The 18,799-nt window shown below is 47.8% G+C and overlaps 1 protein-coding gene across 4 annotated transcripts in view; it reads right to left on the bottom strand.

Annotated features, from left to right (window-relative positions):
* Nucleotides 1-18,799, bottom strand: part of SEMA6A (semaphorin 6A) — a 191,585-nt gene that overhangs the window by 77,752 nt on the left and 95,034 nt on the right. The gene's annotated exons all lie outside the window — the stretch shown is intronic.

Consider the following 18,799-nt stretch of genomic DNA (forward strand, 5'->3'; position numbering starts at 1 on the left):
TAACTCACTGAGTAATCCTTCCCTCCAATGAAAAGCAGACAAAAAGAAAGGAGCACACAGGCGCACAGGGCAGTTGTCACTTGCCCCCTGTCCTTGTGATCAGACTTTAGATCAGTACCCACTCCAGTGCCCCAGTTTACGGATCACTGCTGAAATCTGCATCCCTGGCACCATGGCGTGTTGTACGAGAGCTGCCTGCATTTGACCACTCAACAAAGCGCATGCCTCAATAAACTGGCAGCAGGAGACTATCATAAGCCCTACAATCTCGTCCGCATGGTCTCCTGAAATAAGAGAACTCTCCGGTGGCGAGCCGGGTGCCACTTGGTTCACTTGCTTGGTATTACTAAACCTTGGCCTTGGCACAGTGCTAAACAAAGGCAACCAAGAATGGGAAGTTCAGTGGAACTCATGACATTTTCAGAGACCCCACTATCATTTTGTATTACATCACAACCATTGTCTACGCGTAGCCGCAGAGACGGCACACAGCCTACATGGGGTACTCAAGATAAGCTGCCCAGCCTTGCTAATCTGCATACTTGGCCAATTCCCTATGGGTTCCACACTGGACACACAGGTTTGTTTGCTGTATATTGAAAGGTGTACTAGTGATGTGCACACAAATGAAGACCTCCACAGTAGAGGAACCTTCCTAATGACTACCAGCATGCACCTTCATGGATTTGTATTTGAAGACAGTAGTTAACAGTCATTGCTCATTCGATACTTGGCCCCTCGGCAGTTGCAAAAATGAAGGTTTACACTATAAATGGGACTGGCTTTGTGAACAACACAAGATCACATGAACCCACTTTGCCAGAGAGATCACACAACAAGCTTTAGGACTGTCCTGTCTCAATCAGTAGTGAAAAGCTTGGCTCTAAAGGGTCAAACTTTACAAACCCTTCATCACACAGTGAGGATGGCACATGTACGTATGTGGAGCCAATATCCTGTGCCCTATTATGGAAACTCCAGTTCACCAAATACCGTCAGGAGCACACCGGTTTTTGCACATATAGTGAACTGTTAGGAAATAAATTCCTTTTACATCTTGGACTGGGTATTGTTTAATGATGTCTATAGGTTTTATTTAGTACTTTTTTCAAGAAGCAGAAATCCTCACTACCAATACAAGGACACCCCAACAGGATCCAGAGAAGCCATTTTCAAGGAGGCAGCTGGGATTTTCGCAATGGCCTACCTTCCAAGGGGTGAACACAAACACAACAGATAAAGGGGTAGCTGAGCTGAGCTGTGGGCAATCACAAAATATTTCGCACCGAGTCACCAGTACCATCGACGAGCAGGCGAAACATGCTGCTGTGCATTGTGGGTAAAACAAATATATCTCAGGAGCTATAAACTCACTGGAATACATCCTGAAGTAAAATAATGACAAGTAGACACGTTAACACAAGACTGCGCTGGTTTAGCATTCGTTCACCCGTGCCATCCCAAAAGTCCGGCCATAAAAGATTCGTCCCTGAGCACAAGGGAGCCAAGCAGCCGGCTCTGCGTCCATATCAGGAGGAACAGGGCCTGCCGCCGCGTTAATCTGCAATGCAGAGGGAATTTGTGCTAAAAGAAAGCTTTGTTCTTCACCCTGTTCGCTTTGATGCTGCCTGCCAAAAAACGGTATTTAGTACAGGGGAGGTTTTACAGCCTTTTGGGATTTACGTGCAGCAAGGCGCGCGCTGCTGCGTCGATTGTCTCAGAGAGTCCACTTGGGGAGAGTGGACCACCACCTGCAGCCCTCCATCCATCCGAGGGGCCAGCACATCGGCCTTTCTTGCACGGCCATGCGAGCAAGGGCGGGATCAAGGTCACACCCTGGCGGACCACCACCTGCAGCCCTCCATCATCCGAGGGGCCAGCACATCAGCCGTCCCTGCACGGCCATGCGAGCAAGGGCAGGATCGAGGTGTCACCCTGCCGGACCGCCACCTGCAGCTCTCCATCCATCCGAGGGGCCAGCACATCGGCCGTCCCTGCACGGCCATGCGAGCAAGGGCAGGATCGAGGTGTCACCCTGGCAGACTGCCACCTGCAGCTCTCCATCCATCCGAGGGGCCAGCACATCGGCCTTTCTTGCACGGCCATGCGAGCAAGGGCGGGATCAAGGTCACACCCTGGCGGACCACCACCTGCAGCCCTCCATCATCCGAGGGGCCAGCACATCAGCCGTCCCTGCACGGCCATGCGAGCAAGGGCAGGATCGAGGTGTCACCCTGCCGGACCGCCACCTGCAGCTCTCCATCCATCCGAGGGCCAGCACATCAGCCGTCCCTGCACGGCCATGCTAGCAAGGGCGGGATCGAGGTCACACCCTGGCGGACCGCCATCTGCAGCCCTCCATCCATCCGAGGGTCCAGCACATTGGCCGTCCCTGCATGGCCATGCGAGTAAGGGCGGGATCGAGGTCACACCCTGGCGGACTGCCACCTGCAGCCATCCATCCATCCGAGGGGCCAGCACATCAGCCGTTCCTGCACGGCCATGCGAGCAAGGGCGGGATCGAGGTGTCATTCTGGCGGACCGCCACCTGCAGCCCCCCATCCATCCGAGGGGCCAGCACATCAGCCGTCCCTGCACGGCCATGCGAGCAAGGGCAGGATCGATGTCACACCCTGGAGGACCGCCACCTGCAGCCTCTCCATCCGAGGGGCCAGCACATTGGCCGTCCCTGCAAGCCATGCGAGCAAGGGCGGGATCGAGGTCACACCCTGGCAGACTGCCACCTGCAGCTCTCCATCCACCCGAGGGGCCAGCACATTGGCCGACCCTGCACGGCCAAACGAGTAAGGGCGGGATCGAGGTCACACCCTGGCGGACTGCCACCTGCAGCCCTCCATCAATCCGAGGGGCCAGCACATCAGCCGTCCCTGCACGGCCATGCGAGCAAGGGCGGGATCGAGGTCACACCCTGGAGGACCGCCACCTGCAGCCTCTCCATCCGAGGGGCCAGCACATCGGCCGTCCCTGCACGGCCATGCGAGCAAGGGCGGGATCGAGGTCACACCCTGGCAGACCACCACGTGCAGCCCTCCATCCATCCGAGGGGCCAGGACATCAGCCGCCCCTGCACGGACATGCGAGCAAGAGCGGGATCAAGGTAACACCCTAGCTGACCGCCATCTGCAGCCCTCAATCCGAGGGGCCAGAACTCCGGCCGACCCTGCACGGCCATGCGAGCAAGGGCGGGATCGAGGTCACACCCTGGCGGACTGCCACCTGCAGCCCTCCATCCATCCGAGGGCCAGAACTCCGGCCGTCCCTGCACGGCCATGCGAGCAAGGGTTGGATCGAAGTCACACCCTGGCGGACTGTCATCTGCAGCCCTCCATCTGAGGGGCCAGCACATCGGCCGTCCCTGCACGACCATGCGAGCAAGGGCGAGATCGAGGTCACACCCTGGCGCTGGGCAACATTCAGCAACTGTAAGAAAGCACAGGAAACATGAGGGGCGAGAAACCTGCATGTACTGTTCGTTCACTGGGCAAGAAAACATCTACTACCCGCCTTAATGGAAGCTGGCATCGCCAACAGCCGCCACCAACACATGCTAGCAACAATCAAAAGCAAAAAGGAGTGTTCTGGACTCCCAACAATAACTAGCAAAGGATTATTCAGCATCACCAACAATCAGCAGCATGAAAGTGTATACCGGATCACCACCCCAAAAGGAGCATACTGCATAACCAGCAATCAAAAGCAAAAATGCATGCCCTGCATTCCAAACAGGAACCAGCAAATGAATATCCAGCATGAACAACTATCATCATCAGGAAGGATTAACATTCCTTATCAGCAGTTAGGAGAATTGTGCATTGGTAGCAATTACGAGCTGTAAAAATCATAGAATAAGTCTTTGTTAGATGACGTCTGGTTAGGTTTCAAAACCACTCGTGACACTCTTCTCTAGTCTTTTCTACTTTCAGTCCTTAGTTTTCGCCCTAGTAAAAAAACAAAACACCTCCTTTCTGTTTGTTACCTTTGGTGTCAAACTTACACTACCATGAAACGGTGGCTTCTCCATCAACTTCAATCACCAATGAATTTGCATTATTTTACCATCCTTTTGTACTAAGTGTTCTCTGACACACGTTGGTGGAATCGCGGTACAAGGAAGTAGTAAAACAAATGCTGGTGCTATTTTAAAAAGGTGAGGAGAATACCATGTAACAACTACAAAATATAACGTTTTATTGAAAACAAGTAGACAACAAATGAAACGAAGAGATCGTCTCAAAAACGTAGGTTAATAAATCCAGTGACTCTGGAGTAAATTAAGAGTAGGGTGCAGAGAAATGTGCACGTCACACGTTTTGATGATAGTTTCCAAGAGAACATAGGCTCCTTCCTAAGAGTTGTTGGCATCTGTCTTAGTGCCAATATTTTTGCTACATCATCGTGTACTGTATCAAAAATATAACAATGTCGATGAAGTTTTAGATGAGTAGTTATGACTAAGTGGCGTGTGTGGGTTGATCATCATTAATCTCAGCAGCGTATCCCGTCCATCAACTATTCAAGGAAACCATCAATCATCTTATCAGTGTTCCAATCAATCATCACATAAGGGTGGCCCTTCCATCATCCCAGCAGGGTAACTCGTTCTCAGTTCTTGAAGGCGATCATCAATCAACTTATGGGTGTGACCCCTCCGTCATCTCAATAGGGTGGCCGTTTGTCATCTCTCTAAGGAGGCTATCAATCATTGCACCAGGAAGTCTACTGATTGGTTCAGCAGAGTGGCCAATGATGTCAATACGCAATGTGAGGCACTAACCTTCAATATAAGGGAGACCTACTCATAAAAGGATCTTTATCTTGTAAATGAGGCTACGTATCCATGCATATAACCAAAGTCACTGTAATAGGTGGTGTGTCCATGCAGATAAATGACAGAGAGCAGACAACAGACATGAGGCAATGACCTGAGATGCACAGTAAGCAATGCCTAGCCATATAGAGTCCAGATATGTGTTGGACCCATAAGCCTTGCTAGTGAGTTGGTCAGTAAATGGCACAAATGGGCTGAGCCTGGAGGTGGCAAAGCTAGCAGACTACTTCTAGTACTTTTCCAACACCAGGAGGGACACTCTTTGTGCCTCTGTCTTCTATAAAGGGGTCCAACCTGGCTGGTGATGAGGCTAGATTAGATGGCTGGATCTTACTCTGTTCTAAAGCCTTGCGTTCCTGCTCCACCATGAGTGCTGCTCTTCCGGTTGGGGGGTTTTCTGACATTGAGAATGCACTCTCAGCTTTTCTGCACATTATGTGAACATTTACAAGCGCTCCTAGGCTGAAACCCACTCCCGAGTCTTAAATTCTGTCTTTCTATAGGTCTGGGGCAATGCCTGACAGCTAATAGATGAAGTTGGGTGACATTAGGTTTGGAACAGTTGCTTCATCCATGTGCCAAGCTGAAGGCTGAGTTGCTGTCACTTGGACTACATTGGCATGTCTTGCACATACATGCAGCCAGGCAGAGTGCGCCCTGAACTGTTTTGCATGCTCAGATGAGAGACGCTGGGGATGACAATTATAGTGAATGGCAAAAAGATTAAAATACAATCTTGTTTGTGTTTTACTTTCACTGGAATCCCCCTTACCCATAAGTGCCACAGATCTTCCATTAAGGCTCTCAAAAGGAGAAATTTACAATGAAGCAACGTCCTAGGCTGATACTTCCAGCCGCCATATTAATTGCAGAACATGCTTTCTTATGTAAATGTAAATTGCTACCGCAAGGGTCTCAAGGCGCTTGTACGAATACCGCTGTGGAACCCATCCTGGCTTTCCCTGTGAGGCGTCCACTCCTGGGCACCCCCAAGGTGGAGGTCAGGCATCCCTAGCATTGTGGGGGCCGTTGTGGAGATTAAGCAAGCTATTGCCCAGAGTTGCAGAGTGGGACTCCATGATTGGAACAGGCACCGAGGCGAGAATTATCAGGTCCATGGAATTTTGAACCCAAGACCCACCGTGGCGTGGAATTGAACCCTGGTCCCTGAACCCTGGTCCCGGGCTAGACCTCTGGATCAGGGTCTGCCGCTCTAACCATTGAGCCACACTTCTCCACATCTCCTCTTATGAGAGAATAGGTGTCATAGCACAACTACTTCGTTCCTTGTATTACTGTGGGTGTGAATAAACAATTCAAACTGGGATTCTGCCCCATGCCAGCCCAGCACTGCAGGCTTCCAACAATCCTGCTACATGCCACTGGTGCACAGCTTGTTTAAGAGTGATCCTTCTCATCAACGCGGCACTAAAGAAAATTTCCTAGGAAAGGAAAAACCTGCAGTGGATCAATGGAATAATTCCAGACCGGGTGGTGACAGAAGCTTCTTATAAAATATTTACCAAAGCCCACCCCCACTGGCTCAGAGCAGAGAAAACCACATTGAAGCACAACTACTCGGAGTAGCAGTGCAATTAAAAATGACAAATGAGTGTCAAATTAGAAATCATTTTATCGACATTGAGGCAGACTTGCACCGTGCAACAGTCCAATTATGCATGGGAAATCTCTATAAAAGATTAATGAATGAATGTGTTTCTTAATAAACTGCACAACAACTTAGTGCAAGTAAGTCAGGAAGAAATGGTGCACCGTACATCAAGAGGGGTTACGCTAGTGAGTAGGCTAAACTGTTCGGGGTGCAGAAGGGAAAGAGGATTGGGGATACGTTTGGGAAGGGATGTGGTACAGGTGAAGAGGGGTATCAGCATTCCTCACTACCGCATGGTGAGGGATGTATTGGCCTGAAATGAAATCTGGCCCATCCCCAGCCACCCAATCTGTTATTTTGCACCCACTATGCAGCATGACTATAGTGGGTTTACAACTGTATATAAGAACACAACCAGTACTCAGAGTTTTCTTGGTCTGATGGCTCAGGAGACTATTACATTCCTTGCACGAGTCTTTGCTATACCCCAAGGTCACAGGTTCGAATCTCTGTAGGTTCACTCTATTATCATCTTTCAATGTTTGATAAAATAAGCATTACTGACTTGGATAACAATACACATGTTTTCTTCTGCGCCAAAACACCCAAAGGTGAAGCATTTTAAACCCTCATGTTGTGATAAGACAAGCTTCACAGAAACTGAAGAATAACGTTAGCGACTCTAGATCACATGAGGTGAGAGTGTAGAAAAATGTGTAAGAGTCACCATCAAATACAAATCACCGACTTAGAGCAAAAACTAACTCATCCCCGCAGCATTTAACGTATAGATATTTTTTAAACAATGACATCCGAATTCCCAGATTATCCTTGACGTGTAGATGGCAAGGAGTGGTGACCAGAAAGCAGGCGCAGTCTGGGATATACCACTCTACCTGTACCCACTGATCTGCATTTAATCAGAGCCGGCCCGTGCTCGAATAGCGCTCTGGTTAGAAAGAAATTTAGCACCCTGGCTGCTGCTGGTTAATAAAAAGAAGCCGCATGGGCCTCATTTTATTTTCACAGTTCAGTTACACATCCAAGCAGTGACTGGCCTTCAGGCACACTCCATATTTCAAATTCACTCACAGCGGTAGCTTGATCTCGCTGGTGCCATGTTGTTAGTGGTGTGAATGGTGGGATCGGAGTGTGCCAGTGGGTGTCCGGGAGAGGGATATAGGAGGGAAGGAAGGGCATTGATGGGGTGTATAAGGCACCAGAGGCAATTAAAAACGATTTAAAGCAGTTGAGTCTGCAGGACTTTAACACAGACAGCTCGGTGGACCTCTCTGAAAACTGGCGCCCTGGGCCAAGGCCCAGCTCGCCCATGCCAAATGCCGGCTTGCACATAACTCTTAAAGAGAGAGCAAACGCCACAAACACTCCCAGGGCTTTAAGTGGGATGAAAAAAGTAGGGGGTCTCTTAAAGGGTCGTGTCCAATGTAATTAAGGGCGTATCTTAGAACAAGTAGGTAGAAACTTTATGCTTAGCATAGTGTGCCACCCGACTGGTATTTGGATGCTTCTTTCATTGCACCTGGGTATATAATACAAGTAACATTCCACGTACAACAAGCCATAAATATTGGCTTTGTCATGGTTGTTAGTTCCATAAGCAACAACTATGATTTCGTTGAATATAATATGACAATCCTTCAGTTCTGAAATGATGAACCTGTGAAAAAACGTCAACAAGTCTATTCGAAGTTACCCCAAAGGCAGTGGTGAAGGGTGGCACTGCTGCAGACTTAAGATTTTTTCCACCCTGAGGGTGAGGGCAAAAATGGAGAGCCCGATAGAGACCTGTCTCGACAGCAGCTTTTAAGAACTGCCGACCCGGCCCACTTAAAGCCCTGAACACACCCAAGACTACAAAAACTGGCACTACTTATCCTCACACTGTAGGCACTGCACCCTCAAACCCTGGAATCATGTCCGGACCCCCACCACCCAGGACCCCAGGGTCGGTGACACACTGCTTTAGTGCGCGAGCTTCACACAAGAGCCCGAGAGAGCGCACCCCAGATTTGACCTCTGGGAACGCCCACGCACATGAGAAAAAAATAACACACTTCAAGCCAAACTTGGCATCTCCGCGCTTTAAAACGTTGCCTCATCCTACAATTCTTCTTCCTGTTTTATATCTAGCACATACTGTGACAGGAATCCTTCTCTGCAGGCGTATTGTGCAAGGACGTGGCAAATGACGGCGCGTAGCTGCGCCAGGCCCTGCTCCTCGCGTAGAGCTGAGGCCCAGCGCGGGTCCCTGCACCGGAGGCCGCATAGACGCGGCCTTTGTTTCCCCGCATGAAGCAGCGCGATTGTTTGGGGTATAATCCTTAGTCACACGAGGCAACAGCGCCTATAGGTTGATAATTCAACGTTAATTTTTACGTGGCCCGGGGGCTAGGCGAGAGGGCTCTCTGCTAGAAGGGCCAATCAATCACCACCACGCAGCAAGCCAACAATCGCACCCACTGCTTGTTGAAAAGTGTTTAGAGAACTTGCACAGAGATTTAAATAGATCTGGGATTTTTCCTTTACCTTTCTGATGTGCTACCAGTCTTGTTATCTGCATATTTCCACACCACTGCCATTTTCTTTGCCTGGTTTCAAAGCTTGTAAGTTTTTTTTAATCATTCCGAGCGCTGCCGGAGCTGAGTAATTGCCTCGTGGCGCTGTGTGCAGCGGAGTCAAATAGGATAATCAGTTTCCGCTGTATGTTTTAACAGGGAGATTTGTTTTCTATTAGCACTTCATTTTGTTAGAAGAAAATTCCTTACATCTTCCCACCCTGGCAAAACTTCAAAAGTTCATGTGCGGTACTGCAATAATTTTAATCACAAAATTGTCATTTCAATTTCGCTTCGTTTTTCCCCCTGCAGCAGGCAGGAGGCAGCTGCAGCTGCTCGTCAGTATTGCGAGCTAATTGCTGATTCATGGGGTGAAATAAAATATGAGTCTATATCCAGGTTATTTTTGTATGTATTTATTGGATTGTTAGTCTCACATGCCACCATGTAGCTCCTTCAAAGCGCTAGAAGGGGCATTTTGTAGAGCGCAGTGCCTCTCCGGAGGATGGATAGGCAATGCAGTAGAAAGATACAAGCATTGGCTAAGCCAATTGGTTTGGCTTGAATTTTGATTCCTGGTATAAATAGGAATGACGCCTGTTGTGCTGATTAAAACAAGGTAAAATGAGTGCTTACCTTCTAGAATACATCTTTGAGATAAATATTATAATGTGCGATGATGGTTCAGTGTACTTTTGCGATGTAAAATAGTCCCTTATGCATAGTAGAGCAAACAATCCAAACAATGTGGAATGATACACCAAACAGCCAATAACATGATGGGAGAAAGACTCCTCTAGCAGGAGACAAATCCTGCTCTGTGTATATTAAAAAGAAAAATTGTAACAAGGGGTGCTCTGCACTGTCAAGCCAAACCTAAAACACGGTAAGGCCTTTAGTAAAATCCTTCTAGCATAGGGGTCTTCGAACTGCGGGTGGGAAAGGGATCTCGAGAGGAGTGCAAGGCTCTGGCAGGTAGAGGGCGGGTATCCTCAAACACAACACCAGTGTCTCAGAAAATCAAAAACTGTTTGGCCAACATACAGAGTAAATTATACTCTTAAAGAGAAAACTAAATATCACTGTGGGAAAATACAATAAACATCCATTTTGTCGCCATTACTTGGAATAAGTACCTCCCACACAGAAAAGCTAGCTTTATTGCTTTAGAATATCCTTATCTTCATTCCCCAATCCTGTTTTTCAATGTGTAGATTGCCTGCAATGTTTCACCTTAGAGGTGTGGATAGTAATATATACAAAAACACTGCTGAAAATGAGTTTTTGAGTAGACGTGCTTGAGAAATGTCCCCAAATTGTCTTACTACTACTACAATATTATAACTTGTGCATAATGCTTAAGATTTCAAGTTGCACAGTCAGCAGGGATGAAGAAGGCATCTGGGTACACTCTGTAACTCAGAGCATGAGGCGAGGAGAGGAAGGTTGGCATACATAGCTGGAAGAACAATTAGCTACCAGGATGCATTGTGAATCTGCACAGTATTTGCATACAGTATTTATTTAATTTTCTATTTTTTCCTTCCCATCTTGATCCCATATTTAACAGCAGTAACATTCCAGTAGTTTCTGCTTAATCAAACATTGTGAGTTAATTCCCTCCGTGTCTTTCACTGGGGCGTTAATGGCAGAAAAGGCCCCCAACTTTCTCGTTAATTGTAGTTCTTTAGCAGGAACGATGGTGCTAAAGGGGGGCACAGTGACCCTAAAATTACAGCCACGGGGACCAATGGACGAGGCCCAGGCTAAATCCCTGCACACAATTGCTCTACCCGTAAGAACAAGAAGTAGAAAGGAATGATTTACAGGAGCACAGGACTAGTTGTATGTCATCATACATGTTTTGACACAGAGGCATCAGAACCCGGAAGAGTGCCAGTTATCTGTAACCGGTGCCGCTTCAGCGCTACCTCGAATTAGTTTCATGAGATGAATCGGAGCTGAATTGCTGCTTTTCATACCCCTTTGTTAACGAAGTAAACATAATGTTTACCATTTACAGGAATTCCTTTTTTTGCTAGTTGCCTTTTCGTTTAGCTTAAATAACCAGCAGTAGGTTTCTGACCCTGTTTTTCTCCCGATTGACATTGATGTTTTCATTGTCACCATTAGCACAAAAGTCAAGTTAGCTCCTCACTACTTCTTGGTGGCAGCGGCATCACAAATATGCATGTTATTTACTACCCACGTACAAGTGCTCACAAGTGCCCAACAAACCTTGCCATTTTCAGTGGAATAATCACCGTGCTTTTACAAAGAATGCAACGGAGCAGGGAAAACACCGCGTCAATCTGCCACGGCCACGCTACCCATCCGCTAGTGGGGACCGATCCCCGCCTGTCGGCTCCCATTAGGCCACAGAGGGGCTAATTCTACCCAAGGAGTGGTCTAACTCGGGGATAAAGTGACTGTCTGCATTCCATACAGCCTCTAGGAGGTGATTGGAAGGGACTTTCCACCCCACCCAAGCCAGGAGGGGAGCAGCAAGCCAGCTTTTACTTATTACACCGACTTGGTTTCAGATTTTAAATCCACAGACTTAGCTGGCATTGCACGGTAATCAAGTATTTGAAGTCCCCAAGGCCGGGCACCTGGTTCTTCTCAGCAATCGAGGGCCTACTGGGAAATCCAAGCAGGCAATTAGAGAAGTTAAAGGGTTTCTGTATCCAGACAAGCGATAATTGGGACTAGGAGTACTTTACAACTAGATTAAATAGGTTTAACTCTAAGTCTGCAACGAGCGCTCAGGTCTTTTGTGGAGCTGCACAGAGTGAGCAGACCATAGGAGTTGCCATGCTGAACTGGCGCAGACCTATTGTGGGCACACAAAAGAGATGTGAGCAGACTGTGGCGTTGCACAGTACACCCATGCGTACTGTCGCCCTGTCTTTCTAGCTTACGGACACTAAATACCTGGGAGAAATACCAATACACTTGTCCTGGTGAAATTTCACAAGGGAAGGATGATGGATTTTGTGCAGTTGGCCCCTCACTGTTAGACACAAGTGTAACCTCTACAGGATGCTAAAGGCAAAGCCCTTCCTTGTTGGTTAAGTGTGTGAACTGCTGAGCATGTGGTGGCCATTTCGTCACTTGCCAGTCTTTGGGGTTGCTAGCCTCGCAGAGCTCAGCTCCTTCTCCCCGTGACCCACATAGAGAGATGCCGCCATTCTCCTCCCAGTGACTTCTTTTACCAAAAGTGAAACCTTGCTCCAGTTCACAATCAATTCCGGATGACCATATAGGCACTGGCCTATGGGTCCCGCTCCTTTTAGGGGCCCCTGACAACGGATCAAAAAACAACATAAAGTACATAAACCAGAGACATCTGATGCACATAACAGTTTGTCTCTTAAAAGCTCATCTTCTGGCAGCTGTCAGTTTGTAAAAAAAACAAAAAACAGTGCATTGAGTATTAGGAGATAATTTACATGTGGGTGGGGGGGGGGGGGCACATTCCAACTGGCTAGGGCCCAGGGCCTGCACAGGGTTTAATCCGGCACTGTTCACAATTTTTCTTATGAAAAGTGTAATCCAGTGGGCAGCCTGGTTCCTTATGCATGGATTTTAGTAAATGAAACTGGCATGACACCAGCATAAGCAAATTGATTTGCCCATGACCGCCCTATTTAGTTTAAGCTGGGATGTCGAGATTCAAGCAACGTCCACTTATATGAGACATTATTTCCTTTCTTTAAATTATAAAGGCGATGGCGTGCCTTAAGAAGTCCATCTCCATGGAAATATTAAGGAAGATAAGTCAGGTGGCCAGTTGAGAGGGAAACTAGAAACTAAGAAATGAGAACAGAGTTAGAAAGAGACAGAAAAAGAGGAGACACACACCAGGCAGAGAAAAAACAGAAAGGGAAAAGTGCCGCATGCCAGCTAGAGAGGATCGAACAAATATGAGCAACTTTACTGGTTAATAATGTCATTCTAAAAAACAAGCCTGGCCCCCGTATTACGTTTATGCCACATGTGTTAACACCAGTAATAATAGGACTGCGGCGCCCACACATATCACAAGACAGCGGCCGCACAACACCCCACAGCACTGGCTGCTGAGAATGAGATCACGGCCTGGAAAGAAAAACACTGTCTTTAAATACTCGTGTCTCGAAGCCTCCTCGAGTGTTGATAATGAACAGTCGCATCCACGCTGCACGGTGGTGTGACAAACAATAACACAATTAGCTTAGGGTCACACTCGGAAAGCGCTGCAGTTTTTCACCAGCACAGATCTGAAAGGGTTTCTTTGTGCCCCTGCTTGTTGGTGTTTGTCGAAGCTTCAACACTTACACGCCTGTGGCCGTCGCAATTTGCAGCTGTAATAAGAGCAATAAATCACATGCCAAACCAAGTGTCAGTAATGATCGGTACCATCCCTTCTGCCTGGACCAGTTACTGTGAAGCGCGGCAGGCTTAAAATATGTCCGGGCAGGGTCCATGCGCTGAGCCTGGGGTACTTCTGCCTGGACCAGTTACTGTGAAGCGCAGCCAGCCTTCATGATAGCCAGGCAGGGTCCGTGTGCCGTGCCTGGGGTACTTCTGCCTGGACCAGTTACTGTGAAGCGAGGCAGGCTTAAAATGTGGCCGGGCAGGGTCAACGCGCTGAGCCTGGGGTACTTCTGCCTGGACCCGTTACTGTGAAGCGCAGCCAGCCTGCATGCTAGCCAGGCAGGGTCCGTGTGCCGTGCCTGGGGTACTTCTGCTTGGAACAGTTATTGAGAAATGCAGCAGGCCTGCACGCTGGCCAGGCAGAGTCCATGTGCCTTGCCTGGCCCAGTTACTAAGAAACGCAGCAGGCCTGCACACCCGCCAGGCAGAACCCATGTGCCTTGCCTGGCCCAGTTACTGAGAAACGCAAAAGGTCTGCACACTGGGCAGGCAGAGCCCATGTGCCTTGCCTGGCCCAGTTACTGAGAAAAGGAGCAGGTCTGCACACTGGGCAGGCAGAGCCCATGTGTCTTGCCTGGCCCAGTTACTGAGAAAAGGAGCAGGTCTGCACACTGGGCAGGCAGAGCCCATGTGTCTTGCCTGGCCCAGTTACTGAGAAACGCAGCAGGTCTGCACACTGGGCAGGCAGAGCTCATGTGCCTTGTCTGGCCCAGTTCTGAGAAACGCAGCGGGCCTGCACGCTGGCCAGGCTGGGTCCATGTGCCGTACCTGGCCCAGTTACTGAGAAGCGCAACAAGCCTGCATGCTGGCCAAGCAGGGTCCGTGTGGCACGCTTTGGGTTCTTCTGCTCGGAACAGTTATTTAGAAGTGCAACAAGTCTGCACACTGGCCGGGTAGGGTCCATGCCCTGTGCCTGGGGTACTGATGCCTAGACCAGTTACTGGGAAGCGCAGCCAGCCTGCACGCTCGCCTGGCAGCGTCTGTGTGCCATGCCTAGAGTACTTTTGCTTGGCCAGTTAGCGTGAAACCCACCAGGCTTGCACACTGGCAGAGCCTCTGTGCCTTGCCTGGAGAATTTCTGCTCGGACCATTAAATACGAAGTAGTCATTGGTCGCGGCTGCACCCTGATTAATGGGGTGGGCTTGACTGCATCATTATCAGTTCATGGCTGGTATTACAAAGACCATTGTGCATTTCTTGCGGTTATAGGTCAGACCTCTGTGTGCGCACATGTCCTGAAAAGGCAATTCACCTGTGGAAGTAAGTCTTTTTTCGAATGGTGTGGAACATCTCTTGCAAACAAAGGAAATCAGTAGTACACTTAGAGTGCCCTCTCCTTTGATACAGAAGGAGCTGTGCACACCACTGCAGAAACACCCCTGTCCACTACGCATACAAAAACACTCAACTTCAGCGTGCCCTGGTTTATACATAATTAATGACCTTTGCCCCAGATGCAGTCCATACTTACCAGCAGCAAACCCACCCTGGTGTCTACTGGCCTTCCTTCAACAAGAACATTTGAGAACTTAAGAAGTTGTCCAGTAACGTGTATTACTATTTAAGAATATAATGATGTATCCATATGTGTGCTCTTTCAAACATGGCTCATCTTCATGATTTACACTAAAACGCTGGCTACATATCAGAGATGACTGCCTCACTGCTGAAGCCATCTATGTACGCCCTGGGTCCACAGTATCCAATTACAATATGTATGCGGCCTGGAAGCACATTTGCTTTTCTTGATGTGTTTGTAATTAGCCATTTCTTTCCAAAATAAAAACAGTATCTTACAAAACCACATACATAGAGTAAATTGCGGCACCAGGCAGTGCTCACATTATGGCAAGTTAAATACGTTTTTAAACAAATCATTGCATTGGCTTTAAACAAAACCAGACCACATCCCACCCAGCCCATCTTTCTTATGACGTTATCCATGAAATTAAGCACACACAAGAAGTGCTAGTAGGCACATTTTCAGTTTTTCACGTTGTGTGGTCTTGCTACATACAGCTCTAGGTATTTGTCCAGTACACTACTGTATACAATACTCCACAGAGGCCATCCTTACCAAGGATTTGGTGGCTTTCATGTCATTCTCAGTTGAATTGTTCTTATTTGTTCCTTTTCCCTCTTTCTGTATTTGAGCTTCCCACAGGAGCTTTATGGTGCCACCATTGCTAGCTTTGTCACTCACCCTGACTGAACTCAACCCTGCATCTTGCTTGGGAAACAGATCCACCTTAAACATCAGTTGGCTTGCTTTTCAGTGGCACCCGGCGGTCAGTAAAAAACATAATGCAGCAAAATGTTGAAGGCACATCGATCCTGACAGACATTGAAGGCTACCATGAACATTCTTTGGCAAGACCAAATGGCCATGCTTGAATGGAAGATAACTGAGACCAATTGACCTGCCAGTGCTGATTTGCATTAATAGGTCTAAGCTAAGGATCACAATATCTTTGTTGACTGTATCTCTGTCGCTGCTTTGTCAGGGACCCAAACACTGCTCAAATGAGTTCGACAAAAGCACAGTACATCTTGTTTGGTACTTGCTAAATAGACATCATTTAGAGGTGCCAGGGCGACAGCTGTCACACCTACCGTTTCCTAGGATAGCTTTGTTTACCTTAGGAGTGATGAACTATCTCCTGAATCCCAAGTTCCCTCAGAGGCAGTGATGATTCTGACAGCACCGAACTGAAAGTCAGCCGAGATTTTACAGATATTTGTTGCAGGAATGTAAAATCCAATTCTTGTTGTATCCTTAAAGTCTGTGAAATGTCACTTCTTGTGATTCACTGGAAGTCAAAGGTCATGTAATAACACTTCCTGTGATGGCATGAAACGATCACAGGGCGTGTGAGGTCACATCCACTCTCTTCATGACGTTGGTGGATTTGAGTGGAGTGGCGCTAGTGACAGTCACTGGTGTCAACCCTGCGCCGGGAGGCTCCTCCTTGCTTTGACTGCAGCTCCGTGCTCTCTCAAACCGGCCTTGTGTTTTCCTCTGCATCCGTATGATGCATGGTGCAAACAGATTTGAATGAACTGCCGCCTGCCCTTGTTAGCCAATCTGTCTGACAGATTATTCTATGCGCGCGCTGGACGGAAATTAATGATACGGTTGACATTTACACCTCCCGCCAAAAGCCTGTAAAGGGCAGCAGCTCTAATTCCATCGTGATGAATTGAGTTTGCACCGATGCCTTGATTTAGAACTAAAACTGAAAGTATAGCGGCAAACAAACACGTGTATTGATTGGTTGTAGGCCTCTCTAAACTCTTGTCCAGTCCCTGAATTGATGTAAAGCTAAATGCAGCAGTCGCCACATTCTGACAAGGCAAAGCACCGAGCCTAATGTATACCTTGGCTTTCATCTCAGCATGTGTAAGAGAAAACAGATACAGCGACAGCCGCCCCATTAGCTTACCAGGCCTGTATGTTGTCTGGGAAATGTCAGCGTTCATCAGTGGGACGTAGGCACGCACACCGAAGCGTAGATGTCAACAGGAGTGCGCACGCACGCACAACGTTTTTCTCAGGAAGCCTACTGGAGGCGTTCTCGAATGCTGAGGTAGTGTATACAAACGAATTCTAGTCCTGATTGCCCATCATGCCTCTTTCTATCATCACCTTACACTTCCTCTTGATTGATTGATTTATTTAGCTATCACCAGCTCAGGGATCTTTCCAGGCCCGATATCATTGCCCCCAGGCGCAACAACACCCCGAAGGGCTGGCTACACGAGCACCGTTAAAAACCAGAGCAATTGCGAGAAGATTATGCTCTGTGAATATGTAATCAATTTGTGTCCAACCATAATTGCTTCAACTTTTCTGAAAATGTAATCTTGAGTGAATTTGCAACTTGTATATAACTCTAACTGCTAGTATCTGTAGTAGACATATGTAATCACTACCATTCTTATGTGAGTTTAGAGTTACTCTGTTTCGTATCTTTTATGTAATTCATGTTCTATGAAGTCCTTATGTAATGTAACTGGTTCTATTGAAAAATGCTCTAACACCTTTGGGTAAAGTTTGCTCTTCATTATCTGTGCTTTCTCCTTTATTCACTATTTTACCATCTTTTTCTTCTTCCACATTTCGCGCTTTTCTGTCGCTCTCTCTTGCTCTGTGTCTAAGACTGATGATGAAAAATAAGTCCTGGTCCCCAAAAATGAATGCCACTGCCGACCACCTGGTTGGGGGGGCAAGTTGCGGTAAAGAGACATTAGAACCTTGACATTGCCTTACAGAATGAACGGGAGTCCGCCTTGCGTACTCCCTAGGCCAGCACTGTGGGGAGAGACTGTATGCTCTCCGCAGGGAGAATGTGGCCAACGGCTGGGGAGGCTACGGCGACAGGTTACGAGCCTCCTGGGATCCTGAGCAGCCTGGTGGTCGAGAGGTGGGCCCCGGGGATGGCGGACAAGGAACAGAGGGCTGGGGCCCATCACACAAGGGCGCAGGTGGGTTGCGCCTTGCGTGGGAAGATCAACTTTGGAGATGCGAGCCAGATGGCCCTTTAGTGCTGGGGGACAAGGAAATTGTAGAATGCAAACTTAGGAATGTCAATATTAAAATTGTGTAATTGATTTATCTAATGATGAATATGAAATGTTTAGTCATGTTTATGAATGTGGATATTAAACATGGCCGTTTTACACCCACTCAATCTCTGTGAATGATTTAACTGTGGGTTATACTGTTGTCCTGGCGGGCGGGGAACATGCTGGGGGATCCGAGGCCTATGAATACTACGTGTTTTGGCCTTTTTTTGCTTGCCGTAATTGTGGTCAGTCTTGGACTGCCTGTTTTTTCCACCAGGCATTTTCTCGGTGGTCTGGAGCCTCTGGGGGCCAGTTTCTGAGAGCAGAGGGCCACTAATAGTGGATCTGCCACTTTTTCCAGCTCCCCAGGTAATTACAGCAGGCCCAGCTGGTGCTTTAGACGAGGGAGAGGAAAAAGAGCGAGGAAAGACAAAAGGAGAGAGCGGGAATGAGAGAGGAGGAAGGAGTGGAGCTGCTTAGAACATTTTTGCTGAGGTTTCTTTTGGTTCCCTGTCAGCCTTGAAGGTGGTGATGTAATTCAGTGGGCAGAGGGTGAGGGGATTGGTGTTTGAACTGCAGGCAGCAGCAGTGTATTATTAGCAGGGCAATAGAATAGTCTGCTTTTACGATGCGTTGGTACGTTGCCAGATTTTATAAATATGTAATATATAATTTACAAAATACAAAAAAAGTTAAGTGTTTTATATGGTCTAAGTAAAGTTTGCTGAAGTATTGGCCAAAAGCCTAACACAAAGTGTGTTGGGCTCCTATTTCAA

Source organism: Lissotriton vulgaris, chromosome 3_1, assembly GCF_964263255.1.
Source record: "Lissotriton vulgaris chromosome 3_1, aLisVul1.2, whole genome shotgun sequence".
NCBI lineage: Eukaryota > Metazoa > Chordata > Amphibia > Caudata > Salamandridae > Lissotriton > Lissotriton vulgaris.